Genomic DNA, 12,793 nt, shown 5'->3' on the forward strand with positions numbered 1-12,793 from the left:
TTGTCACTTGATAACGGGATCACATCATTAGGAGAATCATGTGATGGACAAGACCCAAACTATGAACGTAGCATATTGATCGTGTCGTTTTTTTCTATTGTTTTATTTGTGTCTAGTATTTATTCCTATGACCATGAGATCATATAACTCAGTGGCACCGGAGGAATACCTTGTGGGTATAAAATGTCACAACGTAAATGGGTGACTATAAAGGTACTCTACAGGTATCTCCAAAGGTGTCCGTTGAGTTAGTATGGATCAATACTGGGATTTGTCACTCCGTGTGATAGAGAGGTATCTCGGGGCCCACTCGGTAATACAACATCACACACAAGCCTTGCAAGCAATGTGACTAAGTGTAAGTCACGGGATCTTGTATTACGGAACGAGTAAAGAGACTTGTCGGTAACGAGATTGAAATAGGTATGCGGATATCGAAGATCAAATCTCGGGCCAGTAACATAACGAAGGGCAAAGGGAATGAAATACGGGATTATATGAATCCTTGACACTCAGGTTCAACCGATAAGATCTTTGGAGAATATGTAGGATCCAGTATGGGCATCCAGGTCCCGCTATTGGATATTGACCGAGGAGTACCTCGGGGCATGTCTGCATAGTTCTCGAACCCGCAGGGTCTGCACACTTAAGGTTCGATGATGTTTTAGTATAGTTGAGTTATATGTGTGGTTACCGATTGTTGTTCGGAGTCCCGGAAGAGATCACAGATGTCATAAGGGTTTCCGGAATGCTCCGGAAACGAAGATTGATATATAGAATGGTTTCATTTGGTTACCTGAAAGTTTTGGGCAATTCCGGCAATGTACCGGGAGTGACGAATGGGTTCCGGGAGTTCACCAGGAGGGGCCCACCCACCCGGGAGTGAGCCCAAGGCTATAGGGTGGCGCCATCAGCCCTTAGTGGGCTGGTGGGACAGCCCAATAAGTCCTTGGCACCAACATGAGAAAAAACCAAAGAAAAAAAAAGGGGAGGTGGGAAGGAAGAGAAGGACTCCACTTTCCAATCCTAATTGGAGTAGGATTTCTCCTCTCCTTTCTGGCCGGCGCACCCTTGGGGACTTGGTCCTCAAGGCAAGCCTCCTCCCCCTCCCTCCTATATATAGTTGTGATTTAGGGCTGATTTGAGACAACTTTTGCCACGTGCAACTCAGATCTAGATACCATAGTTCTTCCTCTAGATCGTATTTCTGCGGAGCTCTGGCGGAGCCCTGCAAGAGTAGATCACCACCAGTACCGGAGCGCCGTCACACTGCCGGAGAACTCATCTACTTATCCGTCTTGCTTGCTGGATCAAGAAGGCCGAGATCATCGTCGAGCTGTACGTTTGCTGAACGCGGAGGTGCCGTCCGTTCGGCACTAGATCGAAACGGATCGTAGGACGGATCGCGGGACAGTTTGTGGGGCTAATCGAGGGACGTGAAGACGTTCCACTACATCAACCGCATTTCTTAACGCTTCCTGCTGTGCGATCTACAAGGGTACATAGATCCAAATCTCCTCTCAAAGATGGACATCACCATTATAGGTCTTCGGGTGCGTAGGAAATTTTTTGTTTCCCATGCAACGTTCACCAATAGTGGCATCATGAGCTAGGTTCATGCGTAGATGTTATCTCGAGTAGAACACAAAGGGTTTTGTGGACAATGATGTTCGATTTGCTGCCCTCCTTAGTCTTTTCTCGATTCAGCGGTATTGTTGGATTGAAGCGGCCCGGACCGACATTATGCGTACGCTTACGAAAGACAGGTTTCATCGATTGACATGCAACCTCGTTGCATAAATAAGACTGGTGGGTGTCAGTTTCTTCAACTTTAGTTCAATTGGTTTTGACAGAGGCGGTCCTTGGAGAGGTTAAATAGCAATTTGCACATCTCCGATGTGGTTTTTGCATAAGTAAGATGCGATCATACTAGATACCCATAGCAGCCACGTAAAACTTGCAACAACAAATTAGAGGACGTCTAACTTGTTTTTGCAGGGTATGCTTGTGATATGATATGGCCAATGACGTGATGTGATATATTGGATGTATGAGATGATCATGTTGTAATAGTTAATATCGACTTGCACGTCGATGGTACGGCAACCAACATGAGCCATAGGGTTGTCTTTAAACTAACGTTTGTGTTTGCAGATGCGTTTACTATATTGCTAGGACATAGCTTTAGTAGTAATAGCATAAGTAGCACGACAATCCCGATGGTGACACGATGATGGAGATCATGGTGTGGCGCCGGTGACAAGAAGATCATGCCGGTGCTTTGGTGATGGATATCAAGAAGCACATGATGATGGCCATATCATGTCACTTATGAATTGCATGTGATGTTAATCCTTTTATGCACCTTACTTTGCTTAGAACGATGGTAGCATTATGAGGTGATCTCTCACTAAAATTTCAAGACGAAATTGTGTTCTCCCCGAGTGTGCACCATTGCGAAAGTTCGTCGTTTTGAGACACTACGTGATGATCGGGTGTGATAGACTCAACGTTCACATACAACGGGTGCAAAACAGTTGCACACGCGGAACACTCGGGTTAAGCTTGACGAGCCTAGCATGTGAAGACATGGCCTCAGAACACATGAGACCGAAAGGTCGAGCATGAATCGTATAGTTGATATGATTAGCATAGAGATGCTTACCACTGAAACTATTCTCAACTCACGTGATGATCGGACTTGAGTTAGTGGATTTCGATCTTGTACCACTCAAATGACTAGAGAGATGTACTTTTTGAGTGGGAGTTCTTAAGTAATATGATTAATTGAACTAATTATCATGACATAGTCTAATGGTCTTTGCGAATTACGATGTAGCTTGCGCTATAGCTCTACTGTTTTTATATGTTCCTAGAGAAAATTTAGTTGAAAGTTGATAGTAGCAACTTTGCGGACTGAGTCCGTAAAACTGAGGATTGTCCTCATTGTTGCGCGGAAGGCTTATGTCCTTAATGCACCACTCCATGTGCTGCACCTCGAGCGTCGTATGTGGATGTTGCGAACATCTGACATACACGTTTTTGATGACTACGTGATAGTTCAGTGCACAATACTTAATAGCTTAGAAGCAAGGCACCGAAGACGTTTTGAATGTCATGGAACATAAGAGATGTTCCAAGAGATGAAATTGAGATTTCATGCTTGTGACCTTGTTGAGAGGCATGAGACCTTCGACAAGATTCTTTGTCTACAAAGTAAAGGAGAAAATCTCAAATTGTTGAGCATGTTCTCAGATTGTCTGAGTACAAAATTGCTTGAATCAAATGGGAGTTAATCTTCCAGATGAGATAGTGATGGTTCTCCAAAGTCACTGCCACTAAGCTGCTGGAGCTTCATGATGAACTATAACATATCAAGGATAGATATGATGATCCTTGAGCGATTCACAATGTTTGACACTACGAAGGTAGAATTCAAGAAGGAGCATCATTTTTTGATGGTTAGTAAAACCACTAGTTTCAAGAAGGGCAAGGGCTAGAAGGGACACTTCATGAAACAACAAACCCGTTGCTGCTCTAATGAAGAAACCCAAGATTGAACCCAAACCCGAGACTAAGTGCTTCTGTTATGAGGGGAATAGTCACTGAGACGGAGCTACCCTAGATACTTGGTAGATAAGAAGGCTGGCAAAGTCAAAAGATGTATATTTGATATACAAGATATTGATTTGTACTTTACTAGTACTCCTAGTAGCACGAGGGTATTAGATACCGGTTCGGTTGCTAAGTGACTAGTAACTCGAAGTAAAAGCTATGGAATAAACAGAGATTAGCTAAAGGGGAGGTGACGATATGTGTTGGAAGTGTTTCCAAGGTTGATGTGATCAAACATCGCACGCTCCCTCTATCATTGGGATTGGTGTTAAACCTAAATAATTGTTATTTGGTGTTTGTGTTGAGCATGAACATGATTGGATCGTGTTTTTGCAAAACTGTTATTCATTTAAAGAGAATAATAGTTATTCTATTTGCTTGAATAATTACCTTCAATGGTTTATTGAATCTCGATCATAGTGTTATACATGTTCATAATATTGGTGCCAAAAGATACAAAGTAATAATGATAGCACAACTTAGTTGTGGCACTGCCACTTGAGTCATGAAAAGTTAAACACTATTTCAGAGTGAAGATCGTCGTGACAAGAGGATAAACTGTCTACGATATGATCATAGATATGAATATCAGAGTTACGAGTTTTTGATACACAGTTAAGACAATGTGGAAATTGTTTCACAATTCATGCCACCTGGAACACCATAGTGTGATGGTGTGTCCGAACGTCATAGCCACGCCCTATTAGATATGGTGCATACTATGATGTCTCTTATCAAATTACCACTATCGTTTATGGGTTATGCATTAGAGACAACCGCATTCACTTTGAATAGGGCACCACGTATTTCCATTGAGATGACAGAGTATAGACTATGGTTTGGAGAAACCTAAGTTGTCGTTTCTTAAAAGTTTGGGGCTGCGACGCTTATGTGAAAAACTTTCAATCTGATAAGCTCGAACCCAAAGCGGATAAATGCATGTTCATAGGATATCCAAGATAGTTGGATGCATCTCCTATCTTAGATCCGGAAGCAAAGTGTTTGTTTCTAGAAATGAGTCCTTTCTCGATGAAAGGTTTCTCTCGAAAGTATTGAGTGGGAGGGTGGTGGAACTTGATGAGGTTAGTGAATTGTCACTTCAACTGGTGTGTAGCGGGGCGCAGGAAGATGTTCCTGTGGCGCCTACACCAATTGAAGTGGAAACTGATGATGGTGATCATTGAGCTTCGGATCAAGTTACTACAAACCTCGTAGGTCGACAAGGTCGCGTACTACTATAGAGTGGTACGGTAACCCTGTCTTAGAGGTCATGTTGTTGAACAACAATGAACCTACGAGCTATGAAGAAGCGATGGTGGTCCCGGATTGTGACAAATGGCTGGAGGCCATGAAATCCGAGAGAGGATCCATGTAGACTTTGGAAGAACTACTTGATGGTCATGAGACTATTGAGTAAAGATGGATCTTTTAAAGGAAGACATACGATGATGGTGAAAAGTAACCATTAAGAAAAGCTCGACTTGTCGCAAAGATGTTCCCGACAAGTTCAAAGAGTTGACTATGATGAGACTTTCTCACTCGTAGCGATGCTAAAAGTCTGTTGGAATTATGTTAGCAGTTGTTGCATTATTTATGGAATATTTCACCAAGGATGTCAAAACATTGTTTACTCAATGGTTTCCTTGAGGAAAGGTTGTGTGTGATACAACCAGAAGGTTTTGTCGATCCTAAATATGCTAACAAGTGTGCAAGCTCGAGTGATCCTTCTATGGACTGGTGCAAGCATCTCGGAGTTGGAATATACGCTTTGATAAGATGATCAAAGCTTTTGGGTTCGTACAAGGTTTATGAGAAACTTGTATTTCCAAAGAAGTGAGTGGGAGCACTATAGAATTTCTGATAAGTATATGTGGTTGACGTATTGTTGATCGGAAGTAATGTAAAATTTCTGTAAAGCATAAAGGTTGTTTGAAAGGAGTTTTTCAAAGGAAGACCTGGATAGAGCTATTTGAACATTGAGCATCAAGATCTATGGAGATAGATCAAAACGCTTAATAGAACTTTCAAATGAAATGCATGCCTTGACAAGTTTTTGAAGGAGTTCAAAATAGATTAGCAAAGAGAGAGTTCTTGGCTGTGTTGTAAGGTGTGACGTTGAGTAAGGCTCAAAAGCCCGACCACGGCAAAAGAAAGAGAAAGGAAGAAGGTCGTCCCCTATGCCTTATCCGTAGACTCTAAAGTATGCCATGCTGTGTGCCGCACCTGATGTGTGCCTTGCCACAAGTCTGTTAAGAGGTACAAATAGTGATACAGGATTAAATCACTAAACAACGGTCAAAGTTATCCTTAGTAACTAATGGAATAAGGAATTTTTCTCGATTATGGAGGTGGTTAAAGAGTTCATCGTAAAGGGTTACATTGATGCAAGCTTTGACACTAATCCGAATAACTATGAGTAGTAAAACGGATTCGTGTAGTAGAGTAGATATTTGGAGTATTTCCGAATAGCACGTAGTAGAAGCATCTATAAGATGACATAAAGATTTGTAAAGAATACACGGATCTGAAAGTTTCAGAACCATTTACTAAAACCTCTCTCACGAGCAAGACGTGATCAGACCCGAGAACTATATGGAAGTTGGATTCATTAAAATCACATGGTGATGTGAACTAGATTGTTGACTCTAGTGCAAGTGGGAGACTGTTGGAAATATGCCCTAGAGGCAATAATAAATTAGTTATTATTATATTTCTTTGTTCGTGATAATCGTTTATTATCCATGCTATAATTGTATTGAATGGAAACACAAATACATGTGTGGATACATAGACAAAACACTGTCCGTAGTAAGCCTCTAGTTGACTAGCTCGTTGATCAAAGATGGTCAAGGTTTCCTAACCATAGACAAGTGTTGTCACTTGGTAACGGGATCACATCATTAGGAAAATCATGTGATGGACAAGACCCAAACTATGAACATAGCATATTGATCCTGTCGTTTTATTGCTATTGTTTTCTGCGTGTTAAGTATTTATTCCTATGACCATGAGATCATATAACTCACTGGCAACGGAGGAATACCTTGTGTGTATCAAACGTCACAACGTAAATGGGTGACTACGAAGGTACTCTACAGGTATCTCCGAAGGTGTTCGTTGAGTTAGTATGGATCAAGACTGGGATTTGTCACTCCGTATGAGGGAGAGGTATCTCGGGGCCCACTCGGTAATACAACATCACACACAAGCCTGCAAGCAATGTGACTAAGTGTAAGTCATGGGATCTTGTATTACGGAACGAGTAAAGACACTTGCCGGTAACGAGATTGAAATAGGTATGCGGATACCGACGATCAAATCTCGGACAAGTAACATACCGAAGGATAAAGGGAATGAAATACGATATTATATGAATCCTTGACACTAAGGTTCAACCGATAAGATCTTCTGAGAATATGTAGGATCCAATATGGGCATCCAGGTCCCGCTATTGGATATTGACCGAGGAGTACCTGGGGGCATGTTTGCATAGTTCTCGAACCCACAGGGTCTGCACACTTAAGGTTTGATGATGTTTTAGTATAGTTGAGTTATATGTGTGGTTACCGAATGTTGTTTGGAGTCCCAGATGAGATCACGGACGTCACAAGGGTTTCCGGAATGGTCCGGAAACGAAGATTGATATATAGGATGGTTTCATTTGGTTACCAGAAAGTTTCGGGCAATTCCGGCAATGTACCGGGAGTGAAGAATGTGTTTCGGGAGTTCACCGAGAGGGGCCCACCCACCCGGGACTGAGCCCAAGGCTATAGGGTGGCACCATTAGCCCTTAGTGGGCTGGTGGGACAGCCCAATAAGTCCTTAGCACCAAGAAGAGAAAAAACCAAAGAGAAAAAAGGGGAGGTGGGAAGGAAGAGAAGGACTACACTTTCCAATCCTAATTGGAGTAGGATTGCTCCTCTCCTTCCTGGCCGGCGCACCCTTGGGGACTTGGTCCTCAAGGAAAGCTTCCTCCCGCTCCCTCCTATATATAGTGGTGATTTAGGGATGATTTGAGACAACTTTTTGCCACGTGCAACTCAGATCTAGACACCATAGTTCTTCCTCTAGATTGTATTTCTGCAGAGCTCGGACGGAGCCATGCATGAGTAGATCGTCACCTCCACCGGAGCGTCGTCACGCTGCTGGAGAACTCATCTACTTCTCCATCTTGCTTGCTGGATCAAGAAGGCCGAGATCATCGTTGAGGTGTACGTGTGCTGAACGCGGAGGTGCCGTCCGTTCGGCACTAGATTGGAACGGATCGTGGGACGGATCGCGGAATGGTTCGTGGGACGGATCGTGGGGCTGATCGAGGGACGTGAAGACATTCCACTACATCAACCGCGTTTCTTAACGCTTCCTGCTGTGTGATCTACAAGGGTACGTAGATCCAAATCTCCTCTCGTAGATGGACATCACCATGATAGGTCTTCGTGTGTGTAGGAAATTTTTTGTTTCCCATGCAACGTTCCCCAACAGCCAGAGCTCAAAGTTTTTAAAACATATATGAGTTATAATTATGGGTGGTGTATTTTTTGTTTCAATTGTACAATAGAGTTTTTGATATCTTGCATGCTAAACACATTATTGGCGGTTCCCAAGAAGAAATATATAGTTTACTCCTTTTCCACCATCCAAGCACAGACCATGGCTAGCGGAATTCACGGGTGCCCCTCCAACATATCAATTGTCCCAGGAGTTTTGTTTAATTTAATTTTTATTATGCAAGATTGGGCATCCTTTTTACCAGCCTCTCTCGTCAATGATAGGCGAGTAGACGCCTATATTGAGAATAACCCGCTTAGCATGGAATATACCGACCACCCCATCATTCCATGAGCGATACGAGCACACAAAACAGATGTTTACTTGAATATTTAGAGATGGCACATGCAAATTTACTTGGAACGACAGGGTAATACAACATATAGGTAGGTATGGTGGTCTCATGTGGCATAACTTGGGTTTATGGAGTATGGATGTACAAGCAACATTCCCGCTTAGTACGAGTGAAGGCTAGCAATAGGTTCAGAAGCGAAAAACTAGAGACTGAAAATAGTCATGATCATGCATTGCAAATAATTAACATTGAAGATTAGCATGAGCGGGACATAGAAACTCTCAATTTAAACATCATGAAGGTTGGATTGGTTTGCACATGGGCCAAGTCAAACTGCTCGAATTACTCAGAGAGAAATACCATAGTACCATGTCACATCATAGCCATTTTAATGCATGTTGACACACTAGATAAGTCATTATCCACTCATAGGTTTTGAAGCATTGCATGAGAAGCTATAATCTCTAATTGTCATCATAAACATGTTCACTGATGATACACTGAATCAACATCAAATGAGCTAAACATATATTTACAAAAATAGAAAACAAGGAGAGCTCATACCAACTTCCTTTACCACGATCACTTCATCAAATATTGTCATTATTTCCTTTCACTTGCATGACCGGATGATGTGAAAATGATAATAGTGCAAGTGTGCTATGGACTAAGTTGGAATCTATGAAACAATTAATACAAAGGAGAAGACAAGGTAATATTGACTCTTTTGTTAGATCAAAAATAATGCGTATGAGATCCACTCAACATTTACATCATGGTCTTATCCTTTCAGTGACTCAAATAAATGAAAAGAAATTCAAACAAACACACTCACATATTTGGACTTTTTGTTTTTTCGAAGAAAGCAAACAAACAAGGGAAAAAACAAAACAAAACTATTTACATGGGAAAGCTCCCAATAAGCAAAGGAAATATTTTGGGGTTTTGTTTCAAGTTTTTTTCAAACACACAAGAAGATAGTGGAAAATAAAGCTAACATGGGTATAAAATGAAAGAGGATGAACACCAACAATTTATATGAAGCGTGTGAACATGAAGGTAATGTCGGTGAGAAATACGTACTCTCCCAAGCTTAGGGTATTTTCCTAGCTTGGTGATCACCATCCGTAGTATCCATCTGTTTCAGGAAAGTACTGAGGCTGAGGCACCTGAGAATCCCATGCCTGAGCAGCTGCTTCCACCTCAGCGAGCTCGTTCTGGTAAGCGATTATGTCTGATGGCTTGATGGTGTAGCATTCCTGGCATGATAGTTAAACCAAGAGGGTGCAGGAAACACAATAACATCACGAGTATTCTTGTTGTATACTAAGTTATAATGAATATGCTACGGGGGTTTAGGTTCATCAGTAAACTGATGCTCTATCATGGACTAGTGATCAAGATAAACCTTAGGCAATAAGTAATCAGTTGGGCGTATGGGGACATTAAAGTGTCTTGCTAAGAAAGTGGCGTAAATACCACCATGAACCTTGCCCTTGGTTCGATTTAGGTGTAAGTGGCATGTGACAATAGCTCCTAGGTTGTAAGTGATATCGCGCACGACACAATATAGCAAGGGTGGGAGAAATGAGACCACCACCTTGACTCATAGCTGTATACATTTCCATATGGATAAAGCAAAGTAATGCACAGACGGGAAATGTAAACTGGTCGCCCTAGCGATTGATAGGCCCCTAGTTTCTCCCACGATTAAGGTAGGGATGAAGCCCTCGAACTCCTTTGGTTTAGGGTCACACATTCCTCCGTCAAAAGAAAGCAAGCATATTTCACAAAATTCAGAGAGTGGTATTTCATAATGCATTTCATATAAGTCAAAGCGTACCATGGGAGTATCGGGCCCATTGTTAAAATTAAAGTTTTGCACAAAAGAATGTGTAAGGAGATAGTATTGTTCACACTCATCTACGAGGAAGTTGGTCAGCCCGACATTTGCAACGAATTGCATGAACTCTTGATGAAAACCCGCCTCGCTCATGAAAGGGACATGTGGCCATTCACACGTCCTAACTTCCGCGTTGCGAAAGATATGGATGTACTGGTCCTGGCTCCTCCCAACAACTCGTTTGGGGCTTCGACTTGAAAAACTTCTAGTCAGGAAATTCATTTTCCTACACACAAATTTCTAAAAAATTTGAACCACAAAATTATGTTAGTAAAACTTTGCAAGATTGGTAGTAACTACTCATATAGGTGCCTAGAGGTCATATCAAGCATTCAAACTACTTGGAACCAAAGAATTCAACATGCAAGCTAATTTTTTGTAGAACCAATTACACCAAAATATGCAAATTATATACCACTAAAATAAAAAACAAATTGGAGGAATGGGAGAGTCACATACCAAAAAGAAATTCCTCAAAACAATTTCGGAAATGGAGTTCTGAGCAAAGTGATCAAAAATTTCACTCTTATGAGAAAGAAGAAGAAGAAGAAGAAGAGAGAGAAAGAGAGAGAGAGAGAGAGAGAGAGAGAGAGTATTAATTTTTTCTAGAGGTAGGAGATGACATGGCTGAAGGGATAAGGTAGGGGAGCCTATGGGACCCACAAGATATGACGGCTGCCCCAAGGGTTGGGCGCTTTGTTGGCTTGTGTCCCACACGTGCTTCCCCTGGTGTGTTTTCAGCACAAACAATTCTCAAATATTCCATAAAAATTCATGTTACAATTTTGTGGCAATCTAAGCCTTTTTTTATTTTTGGGTCATTTTTTGTTGGAAATATGCCCTAGAGGCAATAATAAAATAGTTATTATTATATTTCCTATTTCAAGATAATCGTTTATTATCCATGCTATAATTGTATTGAATGGAAATATAAATGCATGTGTGGATATATAGACAAAACAATGTCCCTAGTGAGCCTCTAGTTGACAAGCTTGTTGATCAAGGATGGTTAAGGTTTCCTAGCCATAGACAAGTGTTGTCACTTGATGACGGGATCACATCATTAGGAGAATGATGTGATGACCAAAACCCAAACTATAAACGTAGCATATGATCGTGTCATTTTGTTGCTATTGTTTTCTGCATGTCAAGTATACATTCCTATGACCATGAGATCATGTAACTCACTGACACCGGAGGAATACCTTGTGTGTATCAAACGTCACAACGTTACTGGGTGACTATAAAGGTGCTCTACAGGTATCTCCGAAGGTGTCCATTGAGTTAGCATGGATTAAGACTAGGATTTCGCACTCCGTGTGATAGAGAGGTATCTCAGGGCCCACTCGGTAATACAACATCAGAAACAAGCCATGCAAGCAATGTGACTAAAGAGTTAGCCACGGGATCTTGTATTACAGAACGAGTAAAGAGACTTGCCGGTAACGAGATTGAAATAGGTATGGCGATAGCGACGATCGAATCTCGAGCAAGTAACATACCGAAGGGCAAAGGGAATGATATACGAAATTGTGTGAATCCTTGGTATAGAGGTTCAACCGATAAGATCTTTGTAGAATATGTAGGATCCATAATGGACGTCCAGGTTCCTCTAAAGGATATTGACCGGAGAGTGTCTCGGTCATGTCTACATAGTTCTCGAACCCGCAAGGTGTGCACACTTAAGGTTCGGTGACGTTTTCGGTATAGTTGAATTATTGATGTTGGTATCCGAATGTTGTTCGGAGTCGCGGATGAGATCCCGGACGTCACGAGTGTCTCCGGAATGGTTCGGAAACGAAGATTTATATATAGGATTGTTGCATTTGGCTCCAGGAAAGATTTTGGGCATTACCCATTAAGTACTAGGGGTCACGAATGGGTTCTGGGGTTTTACCGGGAGGGGCCACCCACCCGCGAGAGAACCTAATTGTTAGGGCATATTGATGCCTAAGTAATTTTGGTGATTGATGATAGTACCGTAAAGGACTAATCGTGTGCATTAAGCTTTCAGATAACACATGTCAACGGCACAAGACGATTCAGCACCCTCCATGGAACAGAAGCACGGTGTCCTCTACGATTCTCTTTCTTTGAGTCGTAGGAACGCCGTACTATTAAGAGGCGATCCGTAGTGGAAAGGTTTGGGTGGAATCAATTTTGCATGCACACACTTTATCTCCTTCCCCTTTCCCTGCAACTTTGGAGCGGTTCCCGCCTCTGGTTTATCTCCTCTTGCAAAAAAGGTCTCCTAGTGGTAGTACCGCTGTCCCTAGCGGTAGTACCGCTGGGCCTAGAGGTAGTACCGCTAGAGCTGGCAGTAGTACCGTTGTGCTGGCGGTAGTACCGCCCCTGGTCAACGGTAGTACGGCTCCAAGAACTTAGTACCGCCTTCCTAGCGGCTATACTTCGTCGGACTTTTTGCGAAGACT

Source organism: Hordeum vulgare, chromosome 6H (genome assembly GCF_904849725.1).
Source record: "Hordeum vulgare subsp. vulgare chromosome 6H, MorexV3_pseudomolecules_assembly, whole genome shotgun sequence".
Taxonomy (NCBI): Eukaryota; Viridiplantae; Streptophyta; class Magnoliopsida; order Poales; family Poaceae; genus Hordeum; species Hordeum vulgare.